Source organism: Mustela nigripes, chromosome 1, assembly GCF_022355385.1.
Source record: "Mustela nigripes isolate SB6536 chromosome 1, MUSNIG.SB6536, whole genome shotgun sequence".
NCBI classification, from domain to species: Eukaryota; Metazoa; Chordata; class Mammalia; order Carnivora; family Mustelidae; genus Mustela; species Mustela nigripes.
In genome coordinates this window covers 201,438,903-201,452,215 of record NC_081557.1, presented here as the reverse complement: position 1 = coordinate 201,452,215, position 13,313 = coordinate 201,438,903, and the positions used below count along the sequence as shown (strand labels likewise).

The 13,313-nt window shown below is 34.8% G+C and overlaps 1 protein-coding gene and 1 non-coding gene across 6 annotated transcripts in view; both read left to right on the top strand.

The window, feature by feature from the left end:
- INPP4B (inositol polyphosphate-4-phosphatase type II B) overlaps positions 1-13,313 on the top strand; it is an 822,310-nt gene that overhangs the window by 340,822 nt on the left and 468,175 nt on the right. The gene's annotated exons all lie outside the window — the stretch shown is intronic.
- Positions 1,063-1,166, top strand: LOC132009405 (U6 spliceosomal RNA). The gene has a single exon (XR_009401903.1). It is a non-coding gene; the product is annotated as a U6 spliceosomal RNA (small nuclear RNA).

Genomic DNA, 13,313 nt, shown 5'->3' with positions numbered 1-13,313 from the left:
GGGGAAAGATCCATTTCTCCCCAGTTAGACTTTGACATGCTTGTGGTCCCAGGTGACACCTTGATTACACCCTTGTAAGAAACCTGAACCAGGGGACCCAGCTAAGCAGTACATGAATTCCTGACCAACAGAAACCAAGATAATAAATGTATGTTGCTTGAAGTTGCTCAGTGTGGACACAAACTGTTCAGAAATAGATAACTAATACAACTATCTACTTCATCATATAAAAGTATACAATTCTACCTTTAACTCTATGTTTAATTTTTGTCACAGAGAATATTAAAGCACGTCTTTAAGTTCCAAGATGTAATGTAAGCATTACGAATTTTTACTAATTCATCAAAGATATTCTTAAAATAAATTTTGGTGCATGTTGATGAAATACACAAAATCTGCTAGTACGCATTGGTTCTACTGCCTCAATTTGTTCTAAGCATCGAGTAATTTTACCCATTATAGTATTTGTACCATCATTTGGCCACACAGTGAAAGAGGACACATGCCAACATAGTAAAAAAGATGAATAATGTATTGAAAATTGCTTTGATTTCACAAAGATCCTGAAAAGTTCCCTGGGATCCCTAGGGCTCCTAGGATTACACCTTCAGAGTTGCTGCTATAGACTATCCCAATTATCACATCAGATGAATTGTTAATTTGCCATCCCAAGTCTATATATTACAACATAGGAAGTTGCTCAAGGGATGGCAATGCAAAATATTCTTCATTTAAAAAAGAAAACTAGTTTTTATAAGGTTTTGAAATTCTCCCTATATAAAGTGCCTTCACATGATTGACTCTTTTTATCAATTCATGACTGCTGAAACATCACCCCTGCATTTACTACCCATTCAGGACTATGTTTCAAAACAACGTTGATTATCACTGTGACTTGCTGCTGCTCATGACATCTTATTTTTTAATCATTAAGGAAGACATTACTAATATGTTTTTGTGTATGTGTTTGTGTGGATGTGTGTTTTGGTATGAGTTCTATAAGTAGGAATCTGGTACAGCTTGAATAAGGTTTATAACTATTTCCAAGTACATATTTCATGCTTGCTTCAGCAGCACATACACTAAAATTGAAATGATACAGAGAAGATAAGCATGGCCTCTATGCAAGGATGACATGCAAATTCAAGTACATATTTCACTTGTATCTTATTACTAACATTGGTACCATAATGAATAATAATACTTCTTTGTGATAGGGAATTCAGAAAATAAGTATGTATAAATAAAAAATTATGCATTATCTTTCCACTAAGATAAAATCATTGCTAGCTGTTTTGTGTATTTTCTTTCTTTTCAAGCATTTAAAATTCATATGAGTAATAGTTTAAATTTTCTTTAACAATATTAACAGGAAGGGATGTTGTACTTTGTCAAATGCTTTTTCAGCATCTATTGAGAGTATCATATGGTTCTTGTTCTTACTTTTATTGATGTGTTGTATCACATTGACTGATTTGCGGATGTTGAACCAACCTTGCAGCCCTGGAATAAATCCCACTTGGTCGTGGTGAATAATCTTTTTAATGTACTGTTGAATCCTATTGGCTAGTATTTTGTTGAGTATTTTCGCATCTGTGTTCATCAAGGATATCGGTCTATAACTCTCTTTTTTGGTGGGATCCTTGTCTGGTTTTGGGATCAAGGTGATGCTGGCCTCATAAAATGAGTTTGGAAGTTTTCCTTCCATTTCTATTTTTTGGAACAGTTTCAGGAGAATAGGAATTAGTTCTTCTTTAAATGTTTGGTAGAATTCCCCCGGGAAGCCGTCTGGCCCTGGGCTTTTGTTTGTTTGGAGATTTTTAATGACTGTTTCAATCTCCTTACTGGTTATGGGTCTGTTCAGGCTTTCTATTTCTTCCTGGTTCAGTTGTGGTAGTTTATATGTTTCTAGGAATGCATCCATTTCTTCCAGATTGTCAAATTTATTGCCGTAGAGTTGCTCATAGTATGTTCTTATAATAGTTTGTATTTCTTTGGTGTTAGTTGTGATCTCTCCTCTTTCATTCATGATTTTATTTATTTGGGTCCTTTCTCTTTTCTTTTTGATAAGTGGGGCCAGGGGTTTATCAATTTTATTAATTCTTTCAAAGAACCAGCTCCTAGTTTCGTTGATTTGTTCTATTGTTTTTTTGGTTTCTATTTCATTGATTTCTGCTCTGATCTTTATGATTTCTCTTCTCCTGCTGGGCTTAGGGTTTCTTTCTTGTTCTTTCTCCAGCTCCTTTAGGTGTAGGGTTAGGTTGTGTACCTGAGACCTTTCTTGTTTCTTGAGAAAGGCTTGTACCGCTATATATTTTCCTCTCAGGGCTGCCTTTGTTGTGTCCCACAGATTTTGAACCGTTGTGTTTTCATTATCATTTGTTTCCATGATTTTTTTCAATTCTTCTTTAATTTCCCGGTTGACCCATTCATTCTTTAGAAGGATACTGTTTAGTCTCCATGTATTTGGGTTCTTTCCAAACTTCCTTTTGTGGTTGAGTTCTAGCTTTAGAGCATTGTGGTCTGAAAATATGCAGGGAATGATCCCAATCTTTTGATACCGGTTGAGTCCTGATTTAGGACCGAGGATGTGATCTATTCTGGAGAATGTTCCATGTGCACTAGAGAAGAATGTGTATTCTGTTGCTTTGGGATGAAATATTCTGAATATATCTGTGATGTCCATCTGGTCCAGTGTGTCATTTAAGGCCTTTATTTCCTTGCTGATCTTTTGCTTGGATGACCTGTCCATTTCAGTGAGGGGAGTGTTAAAGTCCCCTACTATCATTGTATTATTGTTGATGTGTTTCTTTGATTTTGTTATTAATTGGTTTATATAGTTTGCTGCTCCCACATTGGGGGCATAGATATTTAAAATTGTTAAATCTTCTTGTTGGACAGACCCTTTGAGTATGATATAGTGTCCTTCCTCATCTCTTATTATAGTCTTTGGCTTAAAATCTAATTGATCTGATATAAGGATTGCCACTCCTGCTTTCTTCTGATGTCCATTAGCATGGTAAATTCTTTTCCACCCCCTCACTTTAAATCTGGAGGTGTCTTCGGGCTTAAAATGTGTTTCTTGGAGGCAACATATAGATGGGTTTTGTTTTTTTATCCATTCTGATACCCTGCGTCTTTTGACAGGGGCATTTAGCCCATTCACATTCAGGGTAACAATATTAACAGGCATTTTGAACCCTAGAACTTGCTTTCAAACTTCAGGTCATGTTTGTCAATAAATTAAAGACCAAAGTATATTGATTTCATTGTGAGGAATCATGGTTTCACATCACAAAGACAGCAGTATTCAATTATTCAAAATGTTTTTAAAAAGTTAAAGCTTTTTCACTGTAGGTTAATTTTGTATATACTATTAAACATGTTATATAAAGTGATAATACAAGATATATTTTATTGGCCTACTTTTTACATGCTATCCTATACATTTTATAGATCTAAGTTCACATGTATACATGCATTGATATACAGATTATAAAGTAAAAGAAAAAACATAATAAGAAACACACCAGGATTAGCTTTTATTTTTAAATGATGGGGTAACATGTTTCAAGTTCCTAAAAATTGCATTTTTTTAAAATTAAACATGGACCCCAAGATGTTACAAGGCAGCACTAGTGTAAAATGCAGGTGCTATTCCTGTATGCATCCTACTCTAGAGCATGTCATGGTAGATGAACTTATCTCAGATGTCTGCTTGTCACTGAGGCTGAGCTGATCTTTTATAGTTGATTGGCACATCATGGCCAAAACTAATACTCTAGCCAGACCTCTGATATACTGTTAAACTGAAATCTCTCATTATTTCTCCACCTTGATTTCTACCAAAGAGTTGATAAAACTCCCTAAAAACATAATGAAAAATCCAAAAACAGGTGAATATTTTCTGTGACTACTGCTCATCTCTTTTTCATGCTTAAACCTATTGATTTCAAGATGAAATAAGTTTTAAAATAAAAGTGTTCTTAAATGGTACAGATACAGCATGTTCTTTACTGACTTTTATCTTTCAGGGGTCAGAGAAGGGTAGATAGATGATTAGATAGATAGATAGATGATAGATAGATAAGCATTTTATTTAATGGCCAGGATAACCATTTTATATTTAATATTTAATGCTAATAAAATCTGGGTTCTAGGCTGTTATTACCCTCAATTATTATTTACAAAGCTCTGTCAGTACACATGGTATTTAATGTTCAATGAAATTGTGCCAGACAAATTCCTCTCCCTGTTGGAGCCTCCAAGCTGAAAATAGGGGAAGGATGCATGAGAGAAATTGTGGGAAGGACAGAGTGATTAAGAATTGCAAAGTTGGCATTGCTTTGCTCAGTAGGTAGACAGCAAGGAGAACTTGAATGCTGGGAGATGATGCTTAGATTGGGAAGCCATTCAGTACAATAAAACCAATAACTAGAAGCAAGCAAAGGTATTAGAAAAGGAGAGTTTCACTCTTTAAGTGAGAAATCCATATCTGCAGCTCAGAAATTTCTTCATGCTTCGTGTTCACGATGGTTTCTCAGCACCAGCTCTTACTCATTGTATTCCCAACCAGTGGGCCTCAAACTTGAACATCATCAGAATCCATTCAGCCGGGTGGGGGTTGTTAAAATCAGTTGCCATTAGTGGGTCACATGTTGGTCAGAGTATCTGAGTCAGTGAGTCTGGGGTCTTGAATTAGCATTTCTAACAAGTTTTCAGATATTGCTGCTATTGGAACCGCCCTTTGAGACCATCAATCCTAAACTAGTATCTCCAATTCCTCTTACATCTTGTCCTCCAAACTGCAGCCTAGAGGCATCTCCAGTTCTTACCTTACAATCAGACAGTTCCCCAGTGCTGTCTCTGCTTTCCTAAGAATGTCCTTCAGATCTGTTTTAGCTTTTCGAACTGACAGAACTTGATCTAATTAGATCTTACTACCATTCCTATCACTAAGGCTAGCCATAGTAGGAACTACAATGACTACAACTAACCACTTTGAACACCTGCTATACGCAAGACTATATAGTAACCATTTTAAAATATATTATCTCACTAGATAATGGTACTAGATCATTTGTATGATCCCCACTTACAAGGTAAAAAATTCATTTGCAGCAAGATTAATTTTATTTGAAGCAAGATTAATTCACTTGCAGTGAGGATTACAGAAAGGATATAAATGAACATTTGTCTGACACCAAAACCCATGTCTTTATGTCCATTTTGTGTTCAGACCCTGCCTGAAGGCCACCTCTTTCATGCAGTCCCCATGCATGATTGGGTCAGTGTAATAGTGAACCCTCTCCCTTCTCTCAGCTACTAGTGATCTCCTTTATATTACAAAGACTTAGTATGTATGAGGTGGCATTAGCATTCAGTACAGAAAGGATAGATTAATCAAGAAATGTCACTTGGGCAATTAAATGCTTGTATGACATAATACACAAATAAATAGAAGATGGAATAAAATCCTCAATGTGAAAAATAAAACTGAAATTTTTAAAATAAGACATAAGATGCCAAGGTACAAATGTCACATGAGTGGTAAATATGAACACCTGTTGAAATATTAAAAAAAATTAAAAAATGAAAGTTGAACCATAAACCAGGTAAGTTATTTGTAGTGAATTTGAACAGTGAAGGATTAGTTAGGGAAATATATAAGTAACTGTTAAATTTTCATGATTCACAGAAGAGGGAAACCAGGTGGCCAATATGTTTATGAAAATATGTTCAGGATCCAAAAATAATAAGGGAAATTAATGTTGTATATCAGCATTATATAAGTCCATACACATCAGATTAGTATGTCTGAACATTTGCAGAGATGTGAATCCCTGGGAATTCCTGTGGTGTGCTGGTGTGTGACTTGTTTAATTACTTTGGAGAGAAGTTTGAAATATCTACTAGCATTGATAATGTGGGTATCTATGACTTATTCATTCTACTTCTAGGTAAATACTCTGAAACATCTCTTCAACAGACACACAAAGATTTACGTGCAAGGACATTTATCACAACATTCTTAAGAATAGGAAAACATTGAGAACAAGCCATATGTTCTTTCTTTAATATTTAATTTATTTATTAGAGAGAGAGAACGAGCGAGGGCGACAGACAGAGGGTAAGGGAGAAGAAGACTTCCTGCTGAGCAGGAGAAGGGCCCCGTCTCAGGACCCTGAGATCATGATGTGACCCCAAGGCAGTCACTTAACTGACTAAAGCACCCCTCCCCCAATCCACATTTTCCTAATAGGTTATTGGATAATTAATTTTTGTGGTCTATTTATACAAAGAACATAATTCCTCAGTTAAAACAGATAAACCAAATCCATATATATTATCATAATCTGTCTCATATACATAATGTTGAGTACAATTAGTAAATTGCAATGTGTATGAAAATGATAGTTTTTAAAAACTTAAAACACACAGGAATCCTATATATTATTTGTGAATCCAAACATACAAGTTAAAGTAAAATATATGATCAAGAATAATATATACCAATTTTGGGATGTGGAAGACGAAGGAAAATGGGATGGGGGTTGGCCTTGTGTAAGGAATCTTTTGATTATTATTTGGATGAAAAAATCTGAACCAAATATGGCAAAATGTTAAATGCTTGTTAAATTAATGTGGCAAACACTTGTGTTATTTTTTCTCTTCATTTATAAAATTTTTGTGATCAAAAGGGGACATTTTAATGAAGTCCTCCATGGTGAAAGATTTTGAATATTCTGGCTTAGTCAAAATGCAACCATTTTCTTTGCTGCAAAACTTTTCAGTCATTAGTATGCTAATGGCACTGTGAATTGCCAAGAGGATAATGTCTAATTAAATAATTCCCAAATTTATTTGACCATAGAAGTTTTTTTTTTTTTTTAATAAAACATCTATTAACATCTCAAGGATCTTTTGGGAAATGCTGTTATACATCACAGCTCTTAACTTTCTCTAATTGTTTCATATAATTTAACTTGGTTTCTATGGTTATATTCTCCATCTCCTCGAATTAGTACCTGTCTTACTCCTTATAACTAGGCATGTAATGGACATAAATGTAATAAATACTTTGATAGCTTGTTTGATTTTTCTGAGAACCATTATACTCAGTGTAGGTTTTGGGGAGAAATTAGTGAAAGCAATCATTGTGTATAATTTTATATGGAAATAAAAAAGCAAAACTCAAGAACACAAAGATCAATACAAGGGTTAACAGTATTTTTCAAACAAATGGAATATAATGATGACAAAACATTGCCAGAACTAGTTGCTGGAAACTTCTTTTCTTCATTTATTCATTCACCTCATCCAACAAGTATTGTGAAATATCTAAAGAGAAATTATTGCTTCCTAACATATAAGAAGTCTCATACAATCCAGTGCACAAGATTTCCCAGAATTAAATGATTTCCCAGAATTAAATGACAAATGATTTCTCAAAGAACTCAACCCTTTTGAAATTATATTGAGTATAAATCCTTTCACAATTTTATTAAATAATTAATTCATATGAAGATTTATAAATAGTAGGTATATCTCTTTGGTTTATAAGGGTATAATTTGACACAACAATTAATAAAATTGATTAAGCAAAAATTTATTGACTTACATTTTATTTTTCATTGTCCACACCTAAAACACTGTTAGCCAAACTTAGTATCAGAAAGAAATTTCCCTCATTACTACCTTTTGACAATTTACAATATATTAAATGCAGATGTTTGATGGAAATATCAAAATTTTAAAGTAGATATGTAATCCAGTACAGGGGTTAATAAGTTAACCCTTGTCCATTTGAGTGTTTCAGAAAAGCACTCTGTGATTCTCGTTTCATAACTTCTACCATTTATACCATTTTATATTTGGTGAAATTTTGTGTCTATTTGCTTAAAGATAAAACATTTGAATCTCATTCTTTTTGAATTTTTTATTTTATTATAATTTCCACAGCTCTTTAATAATCATTTTGGGACTTACATAAGAGAAAATTTCTGCGCTTTGCAGAAACTAAATTTGTATATGATAAAATCTTGTGAAATATAATTCAATACTTTTAATATATTTTTTTATTTTTTTATAAACATATATTTTTATCCCCAGGGGTACAGGTCTGTGAATCACCAGGTTTACACACTTCACAGAACTCACCAAAACACATACCCTCCCCAATGTCCATAATCCCACCCCCTTCTCCCAAACCCCCTCCCCCCAGCAACCCTCAGTTTGTTTTGTGAGATTAAGAGTCATTTATGGTTTGTCTCCCTCCCAATCCCATCTTCTTTCATTTATTCTTCTCGTACCCACTTAAGCCCCCATGTTGCATCACCACTTCCTCATATCAGGGAGATCATATGATAGTTGTCTTTCTCCGCTTGACTTATTTCGCTAAGCATGATACGCTCTAGTTCCATCCATGTTGTCGCAAATGTCAAGATTTCATTTCTTTTGATGGCTGCATAGTATTCCATTGTGTATATATACCACATCTTCTTCATCCATTCATCTGTTGATGGACATCTAGGTTCTTTCCATAGTTTGGCTATTGTGGACATTGCTGCTATAAACATTCGAGTGCACGTGCCCCTTTGGATCACTACGTTTGTATCTTTAGGGTAAATACCCAGTAGTGCAATTGCTGGGTCATAGGGAAGTTCTATTTTCAACATTTTGAGGAACCTCCATGCTGTTTTCCAGAGAGGTTGCACCAGCTTGCATTCCCACCAACAGTGTAGGAGGGTTCCCCTTTCTCCGCATCCTCGCCAGCATCTGTCATTTCCTGACTTGTTGATTTTAGTCATTCTGACTGGTGTGAGGTGATATCGCATTGTGGTTTTGATTTGTATTTCCCTGATGCCGAGTGATATGGAGCACTTTTTCATGTGTCTGTTGGCCATCTGGATGTCTTCTTTGCAGAAATGTCTGTTCATATTATTCAGGTTAATTTAGAATTTTGACATTCCTATGAGAAATTCACATTAATGCTAAGAAAGTAATCTGTGTTTTCAAACTTATTCTTATGTTGGAATCTAATGCTGAAAACAGCTTTTTAAATAGTTTTACTAAAAAATTATACAGGCACCTAAAAGATTTCAGAGATGTGATTTTTCATCTGTTTTGTTATTTTAGTCAGGGAAGTATAGTGATATAAATAGTAAAGGTATAGCTTCTCTATTGTATTACCTTTTAATACTGAACTGAAATGTTAATGATAAATTGATTTTATACAGAGTAGAAGGCAGGTAGGGAAGAATGATACATTATCTGCTTTAGGTGCTTCAGCACCCTTTGTATAATGTTATTATGAATCAAAAATAAAGTTACAATTAATAATTATTTGAAATTTTTCTGCCAGTAAAGAAACTCATATTTTATTTAAGAGCACTGGAAGACCTTTGCAGTATTTTAGCCAGATGCTCCTCTTAATTGCCTAACTAACTTATTTCACTATATGTTGAAATAAAATGACTCGATTCTGGCAGTTAACAGGGGTTAATGACAGAACATTAACTCACTACTTATAACTGTCTGGGTAATAAAATGACATCACCAGTATTCCACTTAGGCTATTATAAGACAATGAAATTATCTACGTAAATTAGAGTTACGTATACATTATGAAGATAAGCATGTAGTATTTATTTTTGTAAACAATTTCTTGGATGAGGACATTTTTCAGTTTGACTTTCATTGAACAGATGTAACTATGGACATATATATCTTAGAGTATTAATTCACTAACATTGTGTCATTGTCAAAGTGATCATGCCTTCCTGTTGCTCCTCACTATTTTGCCATACCAATAAGAAGGTCTTGCTTGAAAAATAGGTGAGTAGTGTCAGGTTTGGTGGAAAGGTAAACCTTGTATAAAAGAAAATCAGAATGAATAGTATTTTAGTTATTTATTACTACATAGCAAATCACCTCCCCCCCCCCCACAAATCTTTGTGATTTATAGCAGCAAACATTTATTATCTTATACAGTTTCTGTGGATCTAAAGTTTAGGAGTATCTTAGCTGTGTGATTCCGGCTTGGGATCTTTCATGAGGTAGCAGTCAAGATGCTGCATTCATCTGAAGGCTTGACTGGGATGTGAAGATCTGCTTCCATGATGGCTTAATTATATGACCGGCAGGTGGTGCTGACTTTCAGTAGGTTACCTCAGTTCCTCATTATTTGGACTATCCCTTTGAATATGCTCTTACACTGCAGCTGGTTTCTCTTAGAGTGAATGATACAGGAACAAGGAAGAGGTCAAATGGCTTTGATGAACTAACCTTGGAAATCAATATCATATTGGATATACAGGTATCCAATGTGGGAGAGAACTATCTATGTAAGTGTGTGAATATCAGAAAATGATGGTTATTGGAGGAGACTACCTTAGAAGTTGGCTACTAAAGGAAAGGAGGAAAAAAAAAACATGTATAATTTGAATGAAACACTGTACCTTGTCTTTGTTTCAGGACAATGAGTATCTCAATCACTGAAAATAATTTCTGACTGATTTTTGCAAGGTGAAGTAGCACAGAGGTTTTGCTATTGCCATCTATACAAATAAATCATTTTTGTTCATACCAATAACTTTGAAGTCTAGGTCATATAGAAAGGTGTCATTTTGTGGTGGGGTAGCTCTAGTGCCATACATCAAGAAGGTGACAGAGCTAGAATTAGAAAAGCAGGGCCCAGGGTTCTTGTCTTTTAACATTTGGTCATAATCATTGTTCCTTGCCAGTTCAGAAGTACCCCCAAGAGATTCCCCAGATACTTATTGCTGAAATGGATCAATATTATGCATCCACCTCCAACCATTGCTCTATGAAACTGTAATTCAGAGAGATGTCAACTTGTATCTATTCCACTGGTAGATGTACATGATCATATGTTTTAAGACTCTTGTGACACATGTTGATGATGAAACAATGAGGTTTGTAAGCAAAGACAGTGTGTCATTTACCTCCACACACTTTAACTTTGCAAACATCAAGTCATAGTGAAAAGAAATGCATCGTTCTAGCCAAGCAGCTGAATCATAGCTGTAAAGCTAGACCTTCAACATGAAAACCAGGAGTGGAGCAGTGAAGAGTTATGAGCACTATAAAGGTGGATCAAAGGAGAAGAAAAGGAGGGTAACCATAGTTTTGGAATTATGGCTCAGCATGTTGTTCTTACATCCTTTCACTGGAAATAATCTCTACTCTCACAAGGTGAGCTGTCAAAGTAAATGACAAGATCAACTTGAGATGTTTTGAATAAGAGGTGTTAAGGTCAGTTCAGATGTTTAGTCTTTTTTTGAGACCAAGATATATTCATAGACATACATTGTTTCTGATGAATGGCTAATTAGTTTGAAGGGGAAACAGGGATGCACCTGGTATCTTTCTGTACCATGGGATTACATTTCCTGGATGTATTTTACTATCTGATTCCAGGAAGTCAACATCCAGTTTTATCAGTTGCATAGCATCAGATATTTTTATACTTAATTAGGCTAAGTACCTGATTTATGACACCTGAGTCAAGGTTTCAATAAGGTCATCCACCTCAAAGAGATCAACATCCAAATTGAATAGGTCTGCTACTGCCTTCCTGCTTGACATTCAGGATATTTTACAGACCCTATGACTGTTATTGGAATTAAAATGTGTTCTATTTGTAGACCCCAATTCCTGGCCTCTTATAAAAATCAAAAAAAAAATTGGCAAATAATTTTTATATAGACTTGTAGTAGGAGTAATGGAGCTCTCTTTGGATAACTCTAGAATTTATTTCCTGAGTCTTTTGTGCAGAACTTAGAAAATGGGGATAGTGAGGGTTATACTGCATTTATCTTTTTGTCCAGTCATATATAAACTAGATGAAAAGATGAATGCTCAGATTCCTGATTTGACGAAAGTTTAACAACAAGCCTATTTACAAAGATGTGTTCAGTATTTAGAGAAAATAACAAATATGGTTCAGTGCCCTAGCAACTGTAGTAACAGAGAACTATTGTTATCTTCAGGTTTTTAGGGGCAGAGGAAGGGAGAGGTAGCAGAATCCAGAGTGAAGTGAGTCATTTGAAGTGTTGTGGTTTCAAAAGAGGGATGCAGCTGACCAGTAGTGACCTGACTAGGAGGAACCAGGAAAATAAATATGTTGTCCTCATACTCCTGTTGACCTCCAATCTCCAGTACTAAACCCAGCTGGAAGCCTATCAATGTTACTCATATAGGTCAGACTCTGAAGCACAGAGCAAGACAGAAAAATGTGGGTTATGGATTCAGAGGGGCAAAAGGAAGACATCAAACATTAAAGCATACTTATAATTGGAAAAATTCAGATAAAAATATACTTTCTAATTCTCAAACCCTCTGAAACTAAAAATTAAAACAATATATGATCATCTCTAGACTGATCGCCTAGGTTTGAATCCTAGCTCCAACACTGACTTCTGGTAGGTGAGTTATTCTCCCTAGGCTTCATCTTTAAAGAAGATAATCATGGTGTTAAGTCCATAGGTTGTTGTAAGGAATAAATGAATTAATATTTATAAAGCATATAGACCACTGCTTTGCATATAGCAAGCATTATATGGCTTTGCTATTATTATTGACTTAAGTCCTACACACTATTCTATATTTGTATTGTTCGTTTCTAGGACAAATAATGAGTATTGAGTTAACTTGGATTCCTGTTGTTACTATTTTTCGATATTCTTTAGCATTTGTCTATAACCTGGCATTAAATATGTAGGTTGAAGTAATTGAATGGAGATCCTTAAGGGCCTCATTTCTAACTGAGGGAGGCAGGAAATATTTTCCTGGATATTCTCATAACAACCAGGAAGTGTGGTGAATATCTTTACTCTAGATGACTAACTGGGTTGATCCTATGTGAATTAAATTTGTGATGGAAAAGTTTAGTCAAATGCTTCAGCTTCCTCCATTAAATGAATCCCTTTAGGAAGCATTTTAAATGGGCTTATGGCACAGAATGGTGGAGACAAAAATAAATCTTTAACTTGGAACAATGCCTCTTCTTGAGATTTATTATCTAATTAAACAATTTCCCAATAAAAAAAGCATTTAAATTGTCATAGGAACCAAGAAACAGCAGTAATAATATTAGCAACTAGCATTTGCAAATCACACTACAGTTTACAAAGAGCTTTACTGGCTCAGAGGTTTTCAAGGTTTTTTGATCAGGTATGGAACCCTTTGGTCATCATGTCCTTATATATGTATATATAACAGGAAAATGGAGTGTTCTGGTTCAAGCTCACATGATTAGCCCTCTTTCCCTTACTATGAGGTAACTCTTA